The sequence below is a fragment of the Myotis myotis genome, unplaced genomic scaffold, assembly GCF_014108235.1.
Source record: "Myotis myotis isolate mMyoMyo1 unplaced genomic scaffold, mMyoMyo1.p scaffold_m19_p_24, whole genome shotgun sequence".
NCBI lineage: Eukaryota > Metazoa > Chordata > Mammalia > Chiroptera > Vespertilionidae > Myotis > Myotis myotis.
This window is the reverse complement of record NW_023416329.1, coordinates 5,705,775-5,725,660: the sequence shown is the minus strand read 5'-3', so window position 1 is coordinate 5,725,660 and position 19,886 is coordinate 5,705,775. Positions and strand designations below refer to the sequence as shown.

General features: G+C 43.9%; 1 protein-coding gene across 14 annotated transcripts in view; it reads right to left on the bottom strand.

Annotated features, from left to right (window-relative positions):
- The window catches only part of MARCHF8 (membrane associated ring-CH-type finger 8), a 116,031-nt gene that overhangs the window by 11,260 nt on the left and 84,885 nt on the right, over nt 1-19,886 (bottom strand). Inside the window, exon 3 of one of the 14 annotated variants that reach the window (XM_036355885.1) lies at nt 348-505. The exons of the other annotated variants lie outside the window; for them this stretch is intronic. The gene's annotated coding sequence lies outside the window, so the exon portion shown is untranslated. The remainder of the gene's footprint in view (nt 1-347; nt 506-19,886) is intronic. 14 annotated transcript variants of the gene reach the window in all.

Sequence of the window (19,886 nt, the reverse complement as noted above, 5' to 3'; positions counted from 1 at the left end):
AGTCATCACAGAGGCCACGGGCTGGTCACTGCACTGCAGAGGAGTGAGTGGTCACAGAGGCCACAGCTGGTCACTGCACTGCAGAGGAGTGAGTCGTCACAGAGGCCACGGGCTGGTCATTGCACTGCAGGGAAGTGAGCGTCGTCATAGAGGCCATGGGCTGGTCACTGCACTGCAGAGGAGTGAGTCGTCACTGAGGCCACAGGCTGGTCACTGCACTGCAGAGGAGTGAGTTGTCACAGAGGGCACGGGCTGGTCACTGCACTGAAGGGAAGTGAGCGTCGTCATAGAAGCCACCACGGAGGCCACGGGCTGGTCACTGCACTGCAGAGGAGTGAGCGTCTCACCGGGCCTCCCTCAGCAGACTTTGGAGAGTCCAGCTACATCCACATCGTCCCCTCATGGCGTTGAGGTCAGCTCTCCTTTCTCTATGTGGCTGGGTCAAGTTTAGTGGCTCAGACTGAGGTACAGGATGTCTCCTTCCCCTAAGGCAGCGGTTGTCAACCTGTGAGTCGCGACCGTCGGAAAACACATATAGCATATCAGATATTTACATTACAATTCATAACAGTAGCAAAATTACAGTTATGAAGTAGCAACGAAAATAATTTTATGGTTGGGGGTCACCACAACATGAGGAACTGTATTAAAGGGCCGTGGCATTAGGAAGGTTGAGAACCACTGCCCTAAGGGATGGGAGGTGCCCAGCTCTCCCAGAAGACAGGGAGTTGCCTGGCTATCAGTTCCCTGTGAGAAAAGGACACAGTCTCCTGAAACCATGTGTACCTCCCTGCATCCTGAAGGGAAGGCGATCCATCTGGGAGGAAAGTGGGGTCTTATCTGGAGAATGAGGCCTCCCAGGGTCAGGGTCCTGGAAGGGGGCAGGCCTCAGAAGCTGAAATCAGAGACTGTGGCCTCTCACTCCTGCTGACCTTCCAGCGGTCCAGGTCAGATGGGAAGTCTGGGGTAACTCTCACACGCCCATGCTCGGGGCCCAGGAGGCGGGGGAGGGAGAGCCCAGAGCAGAACAAAGCCTGTATGGGGAGGTCCACGCTGTGACAGGACCAGGTCCCGCGGTGAGCGCACCGGCCCGTCTGCACTGGAGAGAGCATCTGCTTGGGAGGCGGCTACAGCCCTGGACCCGCGCCCTGCTCATTAGGAAACAGGACATCAGAGCGCCCCCATCCATGCCCTGCCCTGGTTTCACCCTCTCCTGTCCCACACAGCACATCCCAAGACGCCTCAGCACACGTCCAAACCACAAGCTCCAGTGACAGAAAAAAGTCTCTCTTCGAGTTGGATCATGAGGGTTCAAGGAAATTTTAAAAATCTACTTCCTGTAGTTTTACATAAATACAAGCCAACAAATGCCTTTTCCTGGCTCCTTCTCCAGGAGTGAGAAGCAGCAGGGTCTGTGAGGCATCCCCGCTCCCAGGAGGGGCTCCTCCTGCAGCTGAAGAGGAGCACCGGCTGAGCTCAGGGCCAGTCCGCTGGGGGTGCCCGCCCGCGCAGCTAGGCACCCGAAGAGCTGCCTGGCCTCACACCCAGGAAAATCTACCACCTGCACCGAGGACCTAAAACACCGCCTGCAACAACGGCACAAGAGAGAAACGACAGCTTCACCTACGGCTCCAGGGTCGAGCTGCCAAGGTCAAGTCCAGCAAGGGCCAGCAGGCTCTGCTGGAGGCTCAGAGCAGGCAGCTCCCTTCCCCTACCCCCGGAGCAGGCAGCTCCCCGGAGCAGGCAGGGTGCATGGGGGAGGCAGGGGCGCTGGGGACAGTGCTGGCTCGGAGAAAAGCCGTCTGTGCCTCACCCACTCGGGAGCACCCTCTCCCTCCACAAGGGCCGGACCAGGACTGCTCCTGGTGAAAGGGGGGCGCGTCCTGACAAGACAATGCAACCTGCGGAGGAAGCAGGCTCCGCTCCTCATGTTCTCGGGGCCTCTCACCCGAGAGGCTTTCTGTCAGGACAGGGACGCAAAGCAATCTCAGGACAAACATGTTCACAAAAATCCCCTCTTCCTAAGATGTCGTAATCAGTTTGGCAAAACAAACCTCTGGATTCTGTCGGGGCCTAAATCCCGTGGGTCTGATTTCTAATGACAAGACTCAGGCCTTTGCCTCGCCGTACTCAAGTCCCTCAGACGCAGGGCTTTAAAGATGTCCACGCAGGCTGCCAAAAACGTGTAAGGAAAAGAAACCTTCCCCATATCCTCGGAGGGAAGGCGGCATTCTCCCTCTCTGCTTCCCGCTTCGAGGATGCGAGGCCGTGGAACAGACCTACCAGGCAGCCTGTAGGTCTGTGCGGGGCAGGCCACCTTGCAGGCTGCATTCTGCTCCAGCTCCCTTCCCGCGTTCCTTCCACGGACTTCCTTCCCAGCCTCCCTCCCCACCACCTCCTCACTCTCCTCACACCACCTCTGGCCCTTTTCTTCGCCAGCAAAGCTGCTGCAAGCATTTGAAGTCCCAGGCCCTTAACAAAAGCTGACCCCAACAGGGGCAGGGCCACAGATACGGTCAGGTTGATCTGTTTGCTCTGAAGCCACAAGAATTTGGAGAGGGACTGGATAAGGAGGGTGAGAGGCAACAGGACTCCTGTTCACAACTGGTCTCAAATTACAGTCTATCAGCTCAAAGACTTAATAGGAAAATGGGAAGTACAGGGCAACACGAAAAGATGCTTAACCTGTCTCATGATGAGAAATGCAAATTAAAACTACAACAACAGCCCTAACCGGTTTGGCTTAGTGGATGGAGCATCGGCCTGCGGACTGGGGGGGTCCCAGGTTCGATTCCGGTCAGGGGCATGTACCTTGGTTGCGGGCATGTCCCTAGTGGGGGGCGTGCAGGAAGCAGCTAAATCGATGTTTCTCTCTCATCGATGTTTCTAGCTCTCTATCCCTTTCCCTTCTTCTCTGTAAAAAAATCAATAAAATATATTTTTTTAAAAAAATAAATAAAACTACAACAATATACATCATCAACAAAAAAGGTGTTTTAAAAATCAAATAATACCTGTGTTGCCAAAGTGTGGGAAAGCAGGCATGCCTACACACTGCTGGTGGGAACCAAACTGGTGAGTCACCATAAAATGGCAACTTCTCTCAGAATTACCAAAGAGCACACACTTTGAGCAATTCTTCTTTTAGGATTTTGTCCTTACACACATGGCAGCAAAGGGCTGGCATTACCTCACTGGCCAGGGGCTTGGGGACGGACTGAGTTAATACAGGTGCGTTGATGGAGAGGAATGCCAGGCAGTCATGAGGAGAGGGGCGCGTCCTGGGGCCCAGCGCCGTGAGGGAGGGCCCGGCAGGGGGAGGGCCACCGTGACCACTGGCCTGGGCGTGTCAATCAAGGCCCGACGGCGGTCCCTCTGAAACATGGGGGGAGCAGGCCCCCTTTCCACCATCACACATGAACCACGCACAGGTACTGCCTCAACACAAACTCCTTTTTATTTATTTATTTTTTAAAATATATTTTATTGATTTTTTACAGAGAGGAAGGGAGAGAGATAGTTAGAAATATCGATGAGAGAGAAACATTGATTAGCTGCTTCCTGCACATCTCCTACTGGGGATGTGCCCGCAACCCAGGTACATGCCCTTGACCGGAATCGAACCCGGGACCTTTCAGTCCGCAGGCCGACGCTCTATCCACCGAGCCAAACCGGTTTCGGCACAAACTCCTTTTTAAAATAACATGCGTTTGAAATTTTAGGAAGTAAAATAAAACTGAAAAGCACAACCAACTGTAATGATTTTCCAACTCTGGAAAACCGGTAAAGAAATTAAGTAGGTCATGATCTACATTTAAAACACACAAAATGAAATAGAAAATGCCAGAGTACATCTGACATCATCAGAATTAAGTCTTTGGAGGGAATATTTCTTTAAGCTCTATGTGTGAGTGAACCGTTTCAATGTAAAAGCTACTTTTCTTATGAAAGGTCATGGCCAAAATAATTGGAAAGTCTGTATTTCTACAAAGAAAATGCAACATATCAAAATAAGCAAAGGAATGTGGCTGAATGAAGAGAGCCTCCCACCGTCAGCATGGAGGATGGAGGTCGGAGGTCAGAGGTCGGAGGTCGGAGGCGAGGGCCCGAGGGCTGCCAGGGCAGGCCCCCCTCTGCGGAGAGCGTCTGCCCGGGTCAGCTTCCTATTGCTGTGGAACCAAGTACCACAGACTCAGAGGAGCAAAACGACACAGATGTACGTCTGTGCGTGGGATGGGTCCGCGGCTCGGGCCTCCCCCTCTGAAGCTGTGGGGAAGGATACAGCTCCACATTCATGCAGGGGTTGGCAGAACGCACTCCTTGCCGCTTTACAGCTGAGGACCAGTCTCCTTGGGGCTGTCAGCCGGCCGCCCTCATTCCCCGTCAGTCAACCCCTCGCCATCTTCAAGCCCACTCCTGCCTGCAATCCCGGACGTCCTCGGGAACCAGCCAGAGAATGGAGCTCACGGGATTCCATTCAACCAACAGAAGGTGGTCATGGAGTGCCACCTCCGCACGGGGCAGGTGCTGGGCCGAGAGCAGGACGTCTCTGGGGACCGTTTTAGAAGTTTTGTTTATCAGACCACCTCACCTTCCTTCCCACTCAGGAGGCTGCTAACTGCCACTGCCCTCCCACTCCCAAACCAAGAGGTAATGCCCTGCCCTCGCTGCCGCTCAGCGGCCTGGCTTCATACAATAGTCTCACTTGGTGTTTAGACGCTGCAAGGTATGGGCTGAGGCTGCCTTTCGGGAAACTTGCTGTTTAGCACAGAGTCGCTCCGTGAAAACAAAGCTCAGTCATGAGAGACTCTGATTTCTATAAATAAACACCCAATTGTATTCCACTTCAAATGAGCTACAATTAAAGGAGGAGAGGCCAGTTCTGTGGCTGCTCTAATGAACGGCTGTGCCAAGAACGAGCTTTCACAATGGCAGCTAATTAGAGCTAGCCACTTACAAAGTACAGAGCATACGCAACTAGGATTCCTGGGGAGTGCAATGAAAACTAGTGAATTCCCACTGTAAGTGACCTCAGCTTTGCCTAGCAAGTGGCACTAACATTGAAATCTTTTCTTTGGTGGCCTTTAGAGTTAGAATAGTAGGACATATACATATATCACAGCACTGCTGACGCAAGGCCGCAGCTGGAGGAGGGCATGTATATATCACAGCACTCCCCAGGCAAGGCCACAGCTGGAGGAGGGCATATGTCCTCGGATGAGAATGAAATTTAAAAAAAAAAGGCTAATAGGAATTTCAGAGACAAAACTAGCAAAATTAACTATAACTACAATAAATAGTCAGGAGACACACAAAACAAAAAATATATTAAAATGATCCCAAACACATAAAGGATGGAGTGGGTAGTAAAAATGTAGTGCTTTTAAAATGCACTTGAACTTACATGCCTACCAGTTTAAAAAAGACTGCGATAGATAGAGATGGATATATCATTGTACCCACAAACCAAACACCTACAAAAATACACAAAATATTGTGTAAAGAGAAAGGAACCCAACCAAAACACTACAGAAAACCAACAAATCCAAAGGAAAGTAAGATATCAAGAGGAGACAGGCAGAGAACAACAAAAACAGTAAACAAAAGGTTAATAAGTGCATACCTATCAATAATAACTTGAAATGTAAACGGGCTAAATGTTCCAATCAAAAGGCAGAATGGATGAAGAAAACGGCCTTCTATATGCTGCCTACAAGAGACTCCCCTCAGACGGAAAGATACACATAGACTGAAAGTGAAGGGTAGAAGAAGCTACCCCATGCAAGCAGACACGAAAGGAAAGCTGGGGTAGCAATACTCCTATCAGACAATGTGAAACAAAGAATTAAAACAAAGAATGTAAAGAGAGACAAAGAAGGACATGGTGTAAGAATAACAGTGTTAAGCAACAAAGCATATATATAACAACTGTAAATATCTATGGACCCAACATAGAGAAACCCAAGTATATAAAGCAAACAGGAATGGACAGAAAGGCAGTGTGGACAGAAAGGGGGCCGCATGCTAAACCTGACTGGCTCAGGGGAGGCCTGCAACCTCGGAGCCAAAGTAACTACGCAGGATGGTCTGATACTGAAACTTCCGACTAAAAGCAAGTCATGGAGGGGAGCCACGTCCTAGGCCAGTCTCTTCCCAGACAAAGGTCAACCTTTACCTCAACCGAGCCTGTCTACTGTCTTTTGCATCTACTGATAAGAGACCTTTGGAATGTCATAGTAACCCCCTTTTCTCGACTCCTCGGGGCACAACCCCCCATCAGAGCATGAGACCCCAGCCCCTCATTGCTCCCTTGTCCTCCTGCACACCATCCCTCTGTGCTATAAGGAGCCTGTACCCACCAATGTAAAAGACGTATATGTCTGTTTTTTTAATCCAATCCCAGAGATTTCCCCACTTTACTTTCTCCCGCCTCCTAGTCTATCACCAATGAATTTCATGTAACCCCTTATGTCTTCTCTTTTGAATCTGGAGGTATAATATACCTCCTTTTTTGGCACATGCACTCAATCCATTGAGCTTTTGCTTCCCAGCAATTGTTGTCAGTTTGGCTCAAGAAGCCTAACAGGACCACCTGTAGCCCCGGACCTGTGCCTGGTACCAGCAGGGGCCCACTGTGTCCCACCCCAGCTCCTTGCTCTGTATCAGGTGGACTTGGGTGAGTTTTTCTTGGAATTCTGGACCTCCTATTTTAAGGTAAGAGGCCCTGCCTTTATTTGAGCTGTTTTGGAAAAATCCTCAAGGTGGGGCTAAATGTTAAGGGTTGAGAGAATCCAGGCTAAAGATAAGAGTTGAGAACTCAGGACAGGAGAAAAAAATGGGTGGCTGGTTTTTAACTTTTGAATTTCAATCGGAATTGCCTTCTGAGAGTCTGAACAAAACCTTTTGCTGGATAAGTGAGAACCTGAACTCTGTCGACTCTAAAGATAAGGGTCACTTCCTCCTCCAGCTCGAATCTGGGATTCTTAGATGACTAAGAATCTTTGCAGAGGGTATCCCTCACAACATAGGGAAGCCACACTGGGAATTCGAACTCAACTGTAATTAAATGATTGACTCATTCAGGGACGAGCACATAAAGGTTGGTTATGGTTACCCAGAGCTCCAAGTCCTCATGGCTGTATCAGACAGCCAGGGAGAGAAACCAAGACACATAACAAGGTTGAGACAACTCGGGAGGTACAGCCCCTTAGAGCTCAACTCATAAGCAGCACACTTCAACCCCATACACAATATCTCTAGAAATGTTGTTCAGACTCTGAAGATGCCAAAATAAAATTAAAATTAATATGGGAAATTGTGCCTCCAAGACTGGAAGAGTTCCAGCCCCCAATAATACTCCTGCAGATATACAATAAATAGGAAGCCTTTACTTGCGAGTACTTACAGAAATGGGAAGATTTAACTAGAAATGCTATCAACTTAAGATGGCCAAAATGGAAACCTTTTTTTGTGTGTGTGGAAAGTATCGCATATGTACCCTCTTCCCCCACACTGACCCCCTCCAGCCTGCCCCCACCCCAGGTCTTCACCACCCTATTACCTCTGTCCATGGGTTATGCATATATGTATACAATTCTAATTTAACTGTTAGTACATGTGATCTTGGCTATTCTGACCTATTCCAGTTAAGATACCTACTGGTTTCTGGGAACAAAAAGCAACAGAATTACTAAGTATGGTTCCTGGAAAATACCTATTGAGGATCTGTTTTTATTGTAGAAAGCCAGGTCACCTTAAGAAGGGTTACAGAAAACTGATATGAAATTTAGAAAGAGAAAAGAGACAGAAGCAAGCACACGGTTGCTGAGAACTATCAGAGGCTCAAATAAATCCATGAAAATTATTACAGGTTTGGATGTTTCTTATGTCAACAGCAGAAATGAACAATAACATAAAAATAGTTGGGGACTTGAATACTCCATTTACCTCAATGACTAGATCATTCAGACAGATAATTAATTAATATGGAAATAATGGCCTTAAATGCCACATTATTCCATATGGACTTAATAGACATTTTTAGAACATTTCATCTCCAAACTGCAGATTATACATTCTTCAAGTGCATGCCTATGAAACATTTTCAGGACAGACCACATATTAGGCCACAAAAGAAGCCTCAATAAATCAAGAAGATTAAAATTATATCAAGCATATTTTCTGATCACAATGGTATCAAACTAGAAATCAACTATGGGAAGAAATTTAGAAAAACACAAATATATGGAGACTAAACAATATGCTACTAAATAACCAATGGATCAAAGAGGAAATCAAAACTACCTTGAGACAAATAAAAATAAACTACTTTGTAAAATTTATGGGATGCAGCAAAGCCATTTTTAAGAAGTTCATACCTCTGCAGGCCTACCTCAAGAAGTAGGAAAAATTCCAATGAAACAATCTAAATTTACACATACAGGAACTAGAAAAAGAAAAAATGTTCTGCACAAAAGAGGAAGCCATCAACAGAAGAAGCCATAAACAAAATGGAAAGACGACTACTGAGTGGGAGAATATGTTTGCAAATAATATGTCAGATAAGGGGTTGATACCAAAATACATAAAAAACTCATAGAGCCCTGACCGGTTTGGCTCAGTGGATAGAGCGTTGGCCTGTGGACTGAAGGGTCCCAGGTTCGATTCCGGTCAAGGGCATGTACCTTGGTTGCGGGCACATCCCCAGTGGGGGGTTTGCAGGAGGCAGCTGAAGGATGTTCCCCTCTCATCGATGTTTCTAACTCTCTGTCCCTCTCCCTTCCTCTCTGTGAAAAATCAATAAAATAAATTTTAAAAAAAACAAAACTCATAGAATTCAATTACAAAAACACACAAAACAAACAAAAACCATCCAATCAAAACATGGCAGAGCCCTGGCAGGTGTGGCTTAGTTGATTGAGCATCCTCCTGATTCCCGGTCAGGGCATATGCCCAGGTTGCAGGCTTGATCCCCAATAGGGAGAGTGCAGAATGCAGCTGAGTGCAGTTCTGCTCTTACATCTGTATATATTGTACAACTGAAACTACGATTAGAATGTATACTCAATATACTTAAATGAAAAAAATAGTGTCCCCCAAAATGTATCCACATTTTGAATTATTATAAAATCAGTGTTTATTTAAACATTCTGTTCATTTTCAAAATTTAAAAGAATCTACAGAAATGAGTAATTTTTTTGTCAATGCCTGTTTTCAAACTGATGACCGTTCTGGTCTAGGCACTGCTGATAACACAAAGCAATGGAGTCACAAACATCAAGAATCATTTTGTTCTTGCTGTTGCAAATGGTAAGAATTCCTTCTTTTTTACAGCAGCATAGTATTCCATTGTGTAGATGTACTGCAGTTTTCTAATCCATTCATCTGCTGATGGGCACTTAGGCTGTTTCCAGATCTTAGCTATGGTGAACTGTGCTGCTATGAACGTAGGGGTGCATATATCCTTTCTGATTGGTGTTTCTGGTTTCTTGGGATATATTCCTAGAAGTGGGATCACTGGGTCAAATGGGAGTTCCATTTTTAACTTTTTGAGGAAACTCCATACTGTCTTCCATAGTGGCTGCACCAGTCTGAATTCCCACCAGCAGCGCATGAGTGTTCCCTTTTCTCCGCATCTTCTCCAGCACTTTTCGTTTGTTCATTTGTTGATGATAGCCATTCTGACAGGTGTGAGATGATACCTCATTGTTGTTTTGATTTGCTTCTCTCGGATGATTAGTGACTTTGAGCATGCTTTCATATGTCTCTTGGATTTCTGAATGTCCTCTTTTGAAAAGTGTCTATTTAGGTCCTTTGCCCATTTTTTGATTGGATTGTTTATCTTCCTTTTGTTAAGTTGTATGAGTTCCCTATAAATGTTGGAGATTAAACCCTTATCGGTGATAACATTGGCAAATATGTTCTCTCATGCAGTGGGCTTTCTTGTTGTTTTGTTGATGGTTTCTTTTGCTGTGCAGAAGCTTTTTATTTTGATGTAGTCCCATTTGTTTATTTTCTCTTTAGTTTCCAATGCCCTAGGAGCTATATCGGTGAAGAAACTGCTTCGGCATGTCTGAGATTTTGTTGCCTTTGGATTCCTCTAGTATTTTTACGGTTTCCCATCTTACATTTAAGTCCTTTATCCATTTTGAGTTTGTTTTGTGTATGGTGTAAGTTGGTGGTCCTGTTTCATTTTTTTTGCATGTATCGGTCTAATTTTCCAAACACCATTTATTGAAGAGACTGTCTTGACTCCATTGTATGTTCGTGCCTCCTCTGTCAAATATTAATTGAGCATATTGGTTCGGGTCGATTTCTGGGTTCTCTATTCTATTCCATTGATCTATATGTCTGTTCTTGTGCCAGTACCAGGCAGTTTTGAGAACAGTGGCTTTGTAATATAGCTTGATATCTGGTATTGAGATCCCACTTACTTTGTTCTTCTCAGAATTGCTGCAGCTATTCGGGGTCTTTTTTTATTCCAGATGAATTTTTGGAGAGTTCGTTCTAGGTCTGTGAAATATGTCTTTGGTATTTTAATGGGAAGTGCATTGAATTTATAGATTGCTTTGGGTAGTATGGACATTTTAATGATGTTGATTCTACCAATCCATGAACATGGTATGTTCTTCCATCTGTTTATGTCTTCCTCTATCTCTTTTTTCAATGTCCTGTAGTTTTCTGAGTAGAGGTCTTTTACCTCTTTAGTTAAGTTTATTCCTAGGTATCTTAATAGTTTTGGTGCGATGGTAAATGGGATTGCTTTTGTAGTCTCTCTTTCTCATTATGCTAAGTGAAATAAGCCAGTCAACTAAAGAAAAATACCACATGATCTCACTCATTTATGGATAATAAACACCATTATAAACTGATGAACAAAAATAGATACAGAAGCAGAGCAGCATCGAACAGACTGTCAAACTACAGCGGGAAAGCCGGGGAGGGTTGGGGGGGTGAGATAAGAGATAAACCGAAGGACTTGTATGCATGCATATAAGCATAACCAATGGACACAAGACACTGGGGGGTAGAGGAGGCCAGGGGAAGGTCAAAGGGGGAAAAAAAAGGAGACATAAGTAATACTCTTTGTAATATTTTAAGCAATAAAACAAAATTTAAAAAAAGAATAATTTTGTTCAGTATTTGTGTGCCCTCAATTCATCAACTGTTGCTAGTTTTGTGCTGTAAACTTTATCTTTCATGTAGCCTCATAAAAAATGTCTTGTGACATTTTAGGATAAATTTTATTTGTTCAAAGCTTAGTCTGGCTTCACCCATTATTTCAAGTCAGTTAAACCTGACAAGGAGTGAAAATTAAGTTAGTTATCAGCTGTTCAAGTGTATACACACCTTTTTGGGACACCCTAAATATATAAAATGGGTTTCTTATAGACAAAATAAAAACTTTAATTAAAAAAAAGAGTTTAGGGGACCAGATCATCTTAGATTTGGCACATCACTCTAAATGCAATGAGAAGCCACTGAAGGCTTAAAAAGAGAAGCATTACAGTCCTATTTACCTGGTTGCTAGGTGGACGACTTGGGAGGTGGCAAGAATGTAGAAGATTCTTGGGAAGCTACTGCAGTAGTTGAGGAGGCTTGGACCCAGAAGGTGAAAATGCCAATGAAGAGGAACAAGGGGCTGGGCATAGAGCCTTCCACAACCCCATGCAAACATACACTCAACAAGCATGTGCCGAGAACCTCCAGGGCTAGACTCTCTCCTTGACTCTAAAGATTTAGGGGTAAACAACACAAGTCCATGCACATGGACCTTACATGTCTGGGGGGGGGGGGGGGTGCGGGGCGCAACAGAAAAAAATAAAATACGAAATGCTTACGAGGGGGACCACTCAGGTGGTTAGGATGGGCAACCAGGAAGAGGTGACAAATTTCACGAAATCTTGCACTTGTAACAGAGGCTCAGTACACGAATCCACTAAGATCATTATCATTAGTACAAAACAAAGTACTGTGTGATTTTGTTTTGGGTGAAGACTCTGCCATCAAAATAGCTTAAATGTCCCAATATTCTTCCTTTATTACTCTCTAAGAGGACCACCACAACCTGGATACCATTTTTTTTTATTTACTAGAGGCCCGATGCATGAAAATTCTTGCCCTCAGCCCGGCCTGCACCCTCTCACAATCCGGGATCCCTCAGGTAAGGTCCCTAGGCCAGGGCCTATCGGGGCTTTCCTTCCCCCGGCTGCAGGCAGCTGGCCCCACCCCCACCACTGCCACTGCTTGCCATCTGTGCAGTGCTACCCTTCCCACCCCAGTCCCCCACCACTGGTGGCCTCCCTCTACAGGCAACAGGTGTGGGGTGTAATGGCTTGGCTGGGCCTCCCTCTGCGGGGCGACCATTGGCCGCCACACACCTGCCACAGAGTCGCTGCCTCCAGTGACCCTGGGCCTCCCTCTTTCTTTGCTGGGGGGTGGGGCCAGCCCTGTGAGGGGCCATCTGCCTACCTGAACTCCCCTAACCACTCACCTGCCTACCTGATCACCCCTACCACTTGCCTGCCTACCTGATCACCCCTAACTGCTTGCTTGGGGGCGGGGCCAGCCCTGCAAGGGGCTGTTTGCCTACCTGATCACCCCTAACCACTCGCCTGCCTACTGATCACCCCTAACTCCTGGTCTGCCTACCTGATCACCCCTAACCATTCTGCCTGCCTGCCTGATAGCCCCTAACCACTTGCTTGGGGGCGAGGCCAGCCTGGCAAGGGGCCGTGGTGGTTTTGGTCTCTGGTCATTCAGGTCATTACGCTTATGGTGACTGGCCTTTTATTATACAGGATTTTTAATGAATTTATTAGTGACATTAGTTAATAAAATTATATAGGTTTCAAGTATAAAATTCTATAATACATCTATATACTGTATTATGTGTTCACCCCTCCAAGTCAAGTCTCCATCACCATTTATCTCCCCCATACTCTCTTCTAAATCCCACTACCCCCTTTCCCTCTGGTAATCACCTTACTATTATTGTCAGTGTCTATGAGTTTGGTTGTGTGTGTGTTTCCTGCTTAATTCCTTCACCCTTTTCACCCAACCCCACAAACCCCTCAGCTGTCAGCCTGCTCTCTGAATCTATGAATCTACTTGTATTTTGTTTGTTAGTTTATTTTGTTCATTAGATTCTATATATAAGTGAAATCATATGGTATTTGTCTTTCTCTGACTGGCTTATTTCACTGAATATAATACTTTCTAGGTCAATCCTTGCTGTCGGAAAAGGTAAGATCTCCTATTTTTATGGCTGAGTAGTATTCTATTGTGTAAACGCACTACAGCTTTTTTTTTTTTTTTTATTGCTTAAAGTATTACAAAGGGTATTACATATGTGTCCATTTTATCCCCCCGCCCTAGACAGTCCCCTAGCCTCCCCTACCCCCCAATGTCTTATGTCCACTGGTTATGCTTATATGCATGCATACAAGTCCTTTAGTTGATCTCTTACCCCCCTACCTTCTGCCCCGCAACCCTCCCCGGCCTTCCCGCTGCAGTTTGACAATCTGTTTGAGGCAGCTCTGCCTCTGTATCTATTATTGTTCAAAAGTTTATAATGGTCTCTATTATCCATGAATGAGTGAGATCATGTGGTATTTTTCCTTCATTGACTGGCTTATTTCACTTAGCATAATGCTCTCCAGTTCCATCCATGACGTTGCAAATGGTAAGAGTTCCTTCCTTTTTAGAGCAGCATAGTATTCCATCGTGTAGATGTACCACAGTTTTCTAATCCATTCATCTACTGATGGGCACTTAGGCTGTTTCCAGATCTTAGCTATGGTGAATTGTGCTGCTATGAACATAGGGGTGCATATATCCTTTCTGATTGGTGTTTCTGGTTTCTTGGGATATATTCCTAGAAGTGGGATCACAGGGTCAAATGGGAGTTCCATTTTCAGTTTTTTAAGGAAACTCCATACTGTCTTCCATAGTGGCTGCACCAGTCTGCATTCCCACCAGCAGTGCACAAGTGTTCCTTTTTCTCCACATCCTCTCCAGCACTTGTCGTTTGTTGATTTGTTGATGATAGCCAGTCTGACAGGTGTGAGATGGTACCTCATTGTTGTTTTGATTTGCATCTCTCGGATGATTAGTGACTTTGAGCATGTTTTCATATGTCTCTTGGCTTTCTGAATGTCCTCCTTTGAAAGGTGTCTATTTAGGTCCTTTGCCCATTTTTTGACTGGATTGTTTATCTTCCTTTTGTTAAGTTGTATGAGTTCCCTATAAATTTTGGAGATTAGGCCCTTATCAGATATGACATTGGCAAATATGTTTTCCCACACAGTGGGTTTTCTCGTTGTTTTGTTGATGGTTTCTTTTGCTGTGCAGAAGCTTTTTATTTTGATGTAGTCCCATTTGTTCATTTTCTCTTTCGTTTCAAGTGCCCTAGGAGCTGTATCAGTGAAGAAATTGCTTCGGCATATGTCTGAGATTTTGTTGCCTTTGGATTCTTCTAGAATTTTTATGGTTTCCTGTCGTACATTTAAGTCCTTTATCCATTTTGAGTTTATTTTTGTGTATGGTGTAAGTTGGTGGTCTAGTTTCATTTTATTGCATATATCTGTCCAATTTTCCCAACACCATTTATTGAAGAGACTATCTTGGCTCCATTGTATGTTCTTGCCTCCTTTGTCAAATATTAATTGAGCATATTGGTTCGGGCCGATTTCTGGGCTCTCTATTCTATTCCATTGATCTATATGCCTATTCTTGTGCCAGTACCAGGCAGTTTTGAGAACAGTGGCTTTGTAATACATCTTGATATCTGGTATTGAGATCCCACCTACTTTGGTCTTTTTCAGGATTGCTGCAGCTATTCGGGGTCTTTTTTTATTCCAGATGAATTTTTGGAGAGTTCGTTCTAGATCTCTGAAGTATGCCGTTGGTATTTTAATGGGAAGTGCGTTGAATTTATAGATTGCTTTGGGTAGTATGGACATTTTAATGATGTTGATTCTACCAATCCATGAACACGGTATGTTCTTCCATCTGTTTATGTCTTCCTCTATATCTTTTTTCAACGTCCTGTAGTTTTCTGAGTAGAGGTCTTTTACCTCTTTAGTTAAGTTTATTCCTAGGTAGCTTAATTTTTTTGGTGCGATGGTAAACGGGATTGTTTTTATAATCTCTCTTTCTGAAAGTTCACTATTGGTGTATAGAAATGCCTCGGATTTCTTGGGGTTAATTTTGTATCCTGCTACATTGCCAAATTCATGTATTAAGTCCAGTAGCTTTTTGATGGAGTCTCTAGGGTTTTGTATGTATAATATCATGTCGTCTGCAAATAAGGACAGTTTTACTTCCTCTTTTCCAATTTGGATGCCTTTTATTTCTTCTTCTTGCCGAATTGCAATGGCTAACACTTCCAGTACTATGTTGAACAGGAGTGGTGAGAGGGGGCATCCCTGTCTTGTTCCTGTTCTTAGGGGAAATGGTGTTAGTTTTTGTCCATTGAGTATGATGTTGGCTGTGGGCCTGTCATATATGGCTTTTATTATGTTGAGGTATGATCCTTCTACTCCCACCTTGCTGAGAGCTTTTATCAAAAATGGGTGTTGAATTTTGTCAAATGCTTTTTCTGCATCAATTGATATGACCATGTGGTTTTTTTCTTTCAATTTGTTTATGTGATGTATCACGTTTATTGATTTGCGGATATTGTACCATCCTTGCATCCCTGGGATAAATCCTACTTGGTCATGGTGTATGATCTTTCTGATGTACTGCTGGATCCGATTTGCTAAGATTTTGTTGAGGATTTTGGCATCTATGTTCATGAGGGATATTGGCCTGTAATTCTCTTTCATTGTGTTGTCTTTACCTGGTTTTGGTATTAGGGTGATGCTGGCTTCATAGAATGAGCTTGGAAGTGTTCCTTCCTCTTGAATTTTTTGTAGTAGTCTGAGGAGGATAGGTTTTAGTTCTTCCTTGAATGTTTGGTAAAACTCCCCTGTGAAGCCGTCTGGTCCTGGGCTTTTGTTTGCTGGAAGCTTTTTGATGACTGCTTCAATTTCTTCCATAGTTATTGGCCTGTTGAGATTTTTAGATTCTTCCTGATTGAGTTTTGGAATGTTGTATTTTTCTAGGAATTTGTCCATTTCCTCCAGGTTGTCTAGTTTGTTGGAGTAGAGCTGTCCATAGTATTTTTTAACAATCATTTGTATTTCTGTGGGGTCTGTTGTTATTTCACCTCTATCGTTTCTGATTTTGTTTATTTGGGTCCTCTCTCTTTGCTTCTTGGTGAGTCTGGCTAGAGGTTTGTCAATCTTGTTTATCCTTTCAAAGAACCAGCTCTTGGTTTCATTGATTTTCTGTATTGTTTTTTTGGTCTCTATGTCATTTATTTCTGCTCTAATCTTTATTATCTCCTTCCTTCTGCTCACTCTGGGGTTTTCTTGTTGCTCTCTTTCTAATTCTTTGAGTTGTAGAGTTAGATGATTTACTACCATTTTTTCTTGTTTTTTGAGATAGGCCTGTAGAGCTATAAACTTCCCTCTCAGGACTGCTTTCATTGTGTCCCATAGGTTTTGGATTGTTGTGTTTTCATTGTCATTAGTTTCCAGGATGTTTCGAATTTCTTCTTTGATTTCATTGGTAACCCAATCAATATTTAATAGCATGCTATTCAGCTTCCAGGTGTTTGAGTATTTTGGGTTGTTTTTATTGTAGTTTATTTCTAATATTATGCCATCGTGGTCTGCGAAGACGCTTTTTATGATTTCAATTTTCTTGAATTTGGGGATACTTTGCTTGTGACCCAATATATGGTCTATTTTTGAATATGTCCCATGAGCACTTGAGAAGAACGTATATTCCCTGGCTTTGGGGTGAAGTGTTCTGAAGATGTCTATTAAGTCCATCTGATCTAGTGAGTCATTTAGGATTGCTGTATCTTTGCTGATTGTTTGTCTATAGGACTTATCCAGTGCTGTTAGTGGTGTATTAAAGTCCCCTACTATGATTGTATTGTTGTCGATCTCTCCTTTGATATCTTCCAGGAGTTTTTTTATGAATTTGGGTGCTCCTGCATTGGGTGCATATATGTTTACCAGGGTTATATCTTCTTGTTGTATTGATCCCTTTAGTATTATGAAGTGGCCTTCCTTATCTCTTGTTATGGCCTTCACTTTGAGGTCTATTTTGTCCGATATAAGTATTGCTACCCCAGCTTTCTTTTCCTTTCCATTTGCCTGAAAGATATTTTTCCATCCTTTCACTTTCAGTCTGTGTGAGTCCCTTCTAATGAGGTGGGTTTCTTGTAGACAGCAGATGTATGGGTCATGTTTTTTTATCCATTCAGCCACTCGATGTCTTTTGTTTGGAGCATTTAGTCCGTTTACGTTTAAAGTTATTATTGAAAGGTACTTGTTTGTAGGCATTTCTGTTTTTCTGTGGCTGTTTTCTTTCTGAGCTTTTTATGTCTTATTTTTATACCAGTCCCTTTAGCATTCCTTGCATTGCTGGCTTGGTGGTGATAAACTCCCTTAGCCTTTTTTTGTCTGTGAAGCTTCTTATTTCCCCTTCAAGTTTGAATGATAGCCTTGCTGGATAGAGTATTCTTGGATTTAGTCCTTTGCTTTGCATCACTTTGTAAATTTCCGTCCATTCTTTTCTGGCCTGATGTGTTTCTGTTGAGAAATCATTTGACAATCTAATGGGAGATCCCTTGTATGTAACTTTCCGTCTCTCTCTTGCAGCCTGTAAGATTCTCTCTTTGTCCTGAACATTTGCCATGGTAATTATGATGTGTCTTGGTGTGGGTCTTTTTGGGTTCAACTTGTTTGGGACTCTCTGGGCTTGTGTGACTTTTTTCTTCCCCACCTCAGGGAAGTTTTCTGATATTATTTCTTCTAATAGGTTTTCTAATCCTTGTTCATCCTTCTGTTGTTCTGGTACCCCTATTATTCGTATGTTGTTTCGTTTCATGTTGTCCCAAAGCTCCCTTAGGCTCTCCTCCTGTCTTTTCATTTTTTTCTCCAATTGCAGTATGTTTTGGGTGTGTTTTGCTTCCTTGTCTTCTAAATCACTAATTCGGTCCTCCGCTTCTCCTAGTCTACTGTTGATACTTTCAATGGAGTTTTTCATTGCAGCTATATCACTCTTCATTTCTTCTTGGGTCTTACTTAAGTTGTTGATTTTTTCATCTGTTTCTTCTAGCTTCTTGCAGAGGTTGTCGATTTTTTCCTCCATCCGGTTTATGCACTCTAGGACCCTTATTCTGAATTCTTTTTCTGTCATGTTGCATGCCTCTGTATTACTTAGCTGCTTTTCTGGAGAGTCCTCCTTCTCTTTTCTTTGGGGGTTTCTTTGTCTACCCATGTTTGATCTCGCTGACATATCTAGACGTTGAGTCGTTCAGTGGCTGCTCCCTTGGTGGCAGTGACTCCTTGGTCTGTGGTTGCTCTTCGGGTGGTTGCAGTAGCAGCTGCTCTTCAGTTGGCAGCAGCTCCTCTGGTGGGTGCTGTTCACAGCTGTGGTGGCTCTTCTGGCTGGTGGGGCAAGGTTTCACGTACAGCTGCTGTTCCTCAGCAGAGGGTGTGGTGCTCAGGAGGTTGCTGTTGCTTGGATCTGCTGCGTTGATTTAAAGGCACAAAATACAACACAACAAGGCACCACGTACCAGGCACTATACACAAATATATTCACGATATGAATAACCCCAAATAAAGGTGACCACCTGAATTAAGAGAATTAGGGGATAAGGAAGAAGGAAGAGAAAAAGAGAAAAGAGAAAAAAGAAAAGAAAATTAGGGACCAAAAAAAGGAGTGCAAAAATGAAATTGGGAAAAAGGAGGGGGGAAAATAAAAGCGAGAAAAGAAAAGAAAAGAAAAAAAAAAGAGTGAAAAGAGAGAATGAAGTGGAAGAGGGGAAGAGACTTTTTTATATGAGGAGAATACTCCTATAGAACAGCCATTAATCCCAACAAATTCCAGCAACAGCTCCCTGGAGATGAATGCAAACTAGAAACAACCAATAATATAACGATGAAAATAGAATGGAGAACACTAATCCCAAAATAAAATAAAGAGAAAATAAAATGGCACTTTAAAAAAAAATGGTAAAATGGTAGCAGTAATAATACTGGTTAAAAATAAGAAGGTAGTAATTAAAAGGGTAAAATCAGGTGATGGAAAAAAGAAGAAAAAAAAAGAAAAAAAAAAGCAGAAGAAAAGAAAAAAAAAGAAAAAAAAATTGGTTTCTTAGTTAAAAGGTGAAAAAAGAAAAAAAAATATTGCAGTAGTGAAGGTCCTTCGGTTCTTCTATTCTTCAGTGTGGCTCGCTTTAGACCTGCCAGGTATTCAGGAGAGTGTTGAGTTTCCCTGCGATACACTGTTCCTCTGTGTTGTAAACCACAGTCCTTATTTTAAAGCAAGCCGCATTTGTTTCCCAGACTGCCTTATTTTGTGTTTAGCAAAGAGTCAGTTTGTGGGTCAGCCTCTGGGTGGCAGTGTTCTGGGGTTGGCCTCTGAGGCTATAGGGCCTCTCTGTCCAGTGGAAGTTCACTGCCCAGAGCTGGCTGCGTAAGAGTTACCAGTGCTGTGTTGTTGCTGGGATTGAAAATCCCTCTATAGGCCAGACCCTGTTAACTCCCAGGGACTGATCAGGTTATTTTAATCCTTGATCTCCTACAGGGTGGAATCTGGGTGTGGCTGTGCTCCTTGCCTGGGGGCTGGGGGGAGGAGTCTCACTCTCCGGAGAGAATGGCTGCCTCAGCCCTGGGCTCAGGGGTGTCTCAGCACTCAATTCGCTGCCACCTCTCCCTGCCCCCCTTCTCTCCTCAGTCTCTCCCCAGATTCCACTCCTCCGCACACTCTCCCTCTCTTCAGCACAGGTGAGTGTCTGTATCCGAAATGTCCCATGA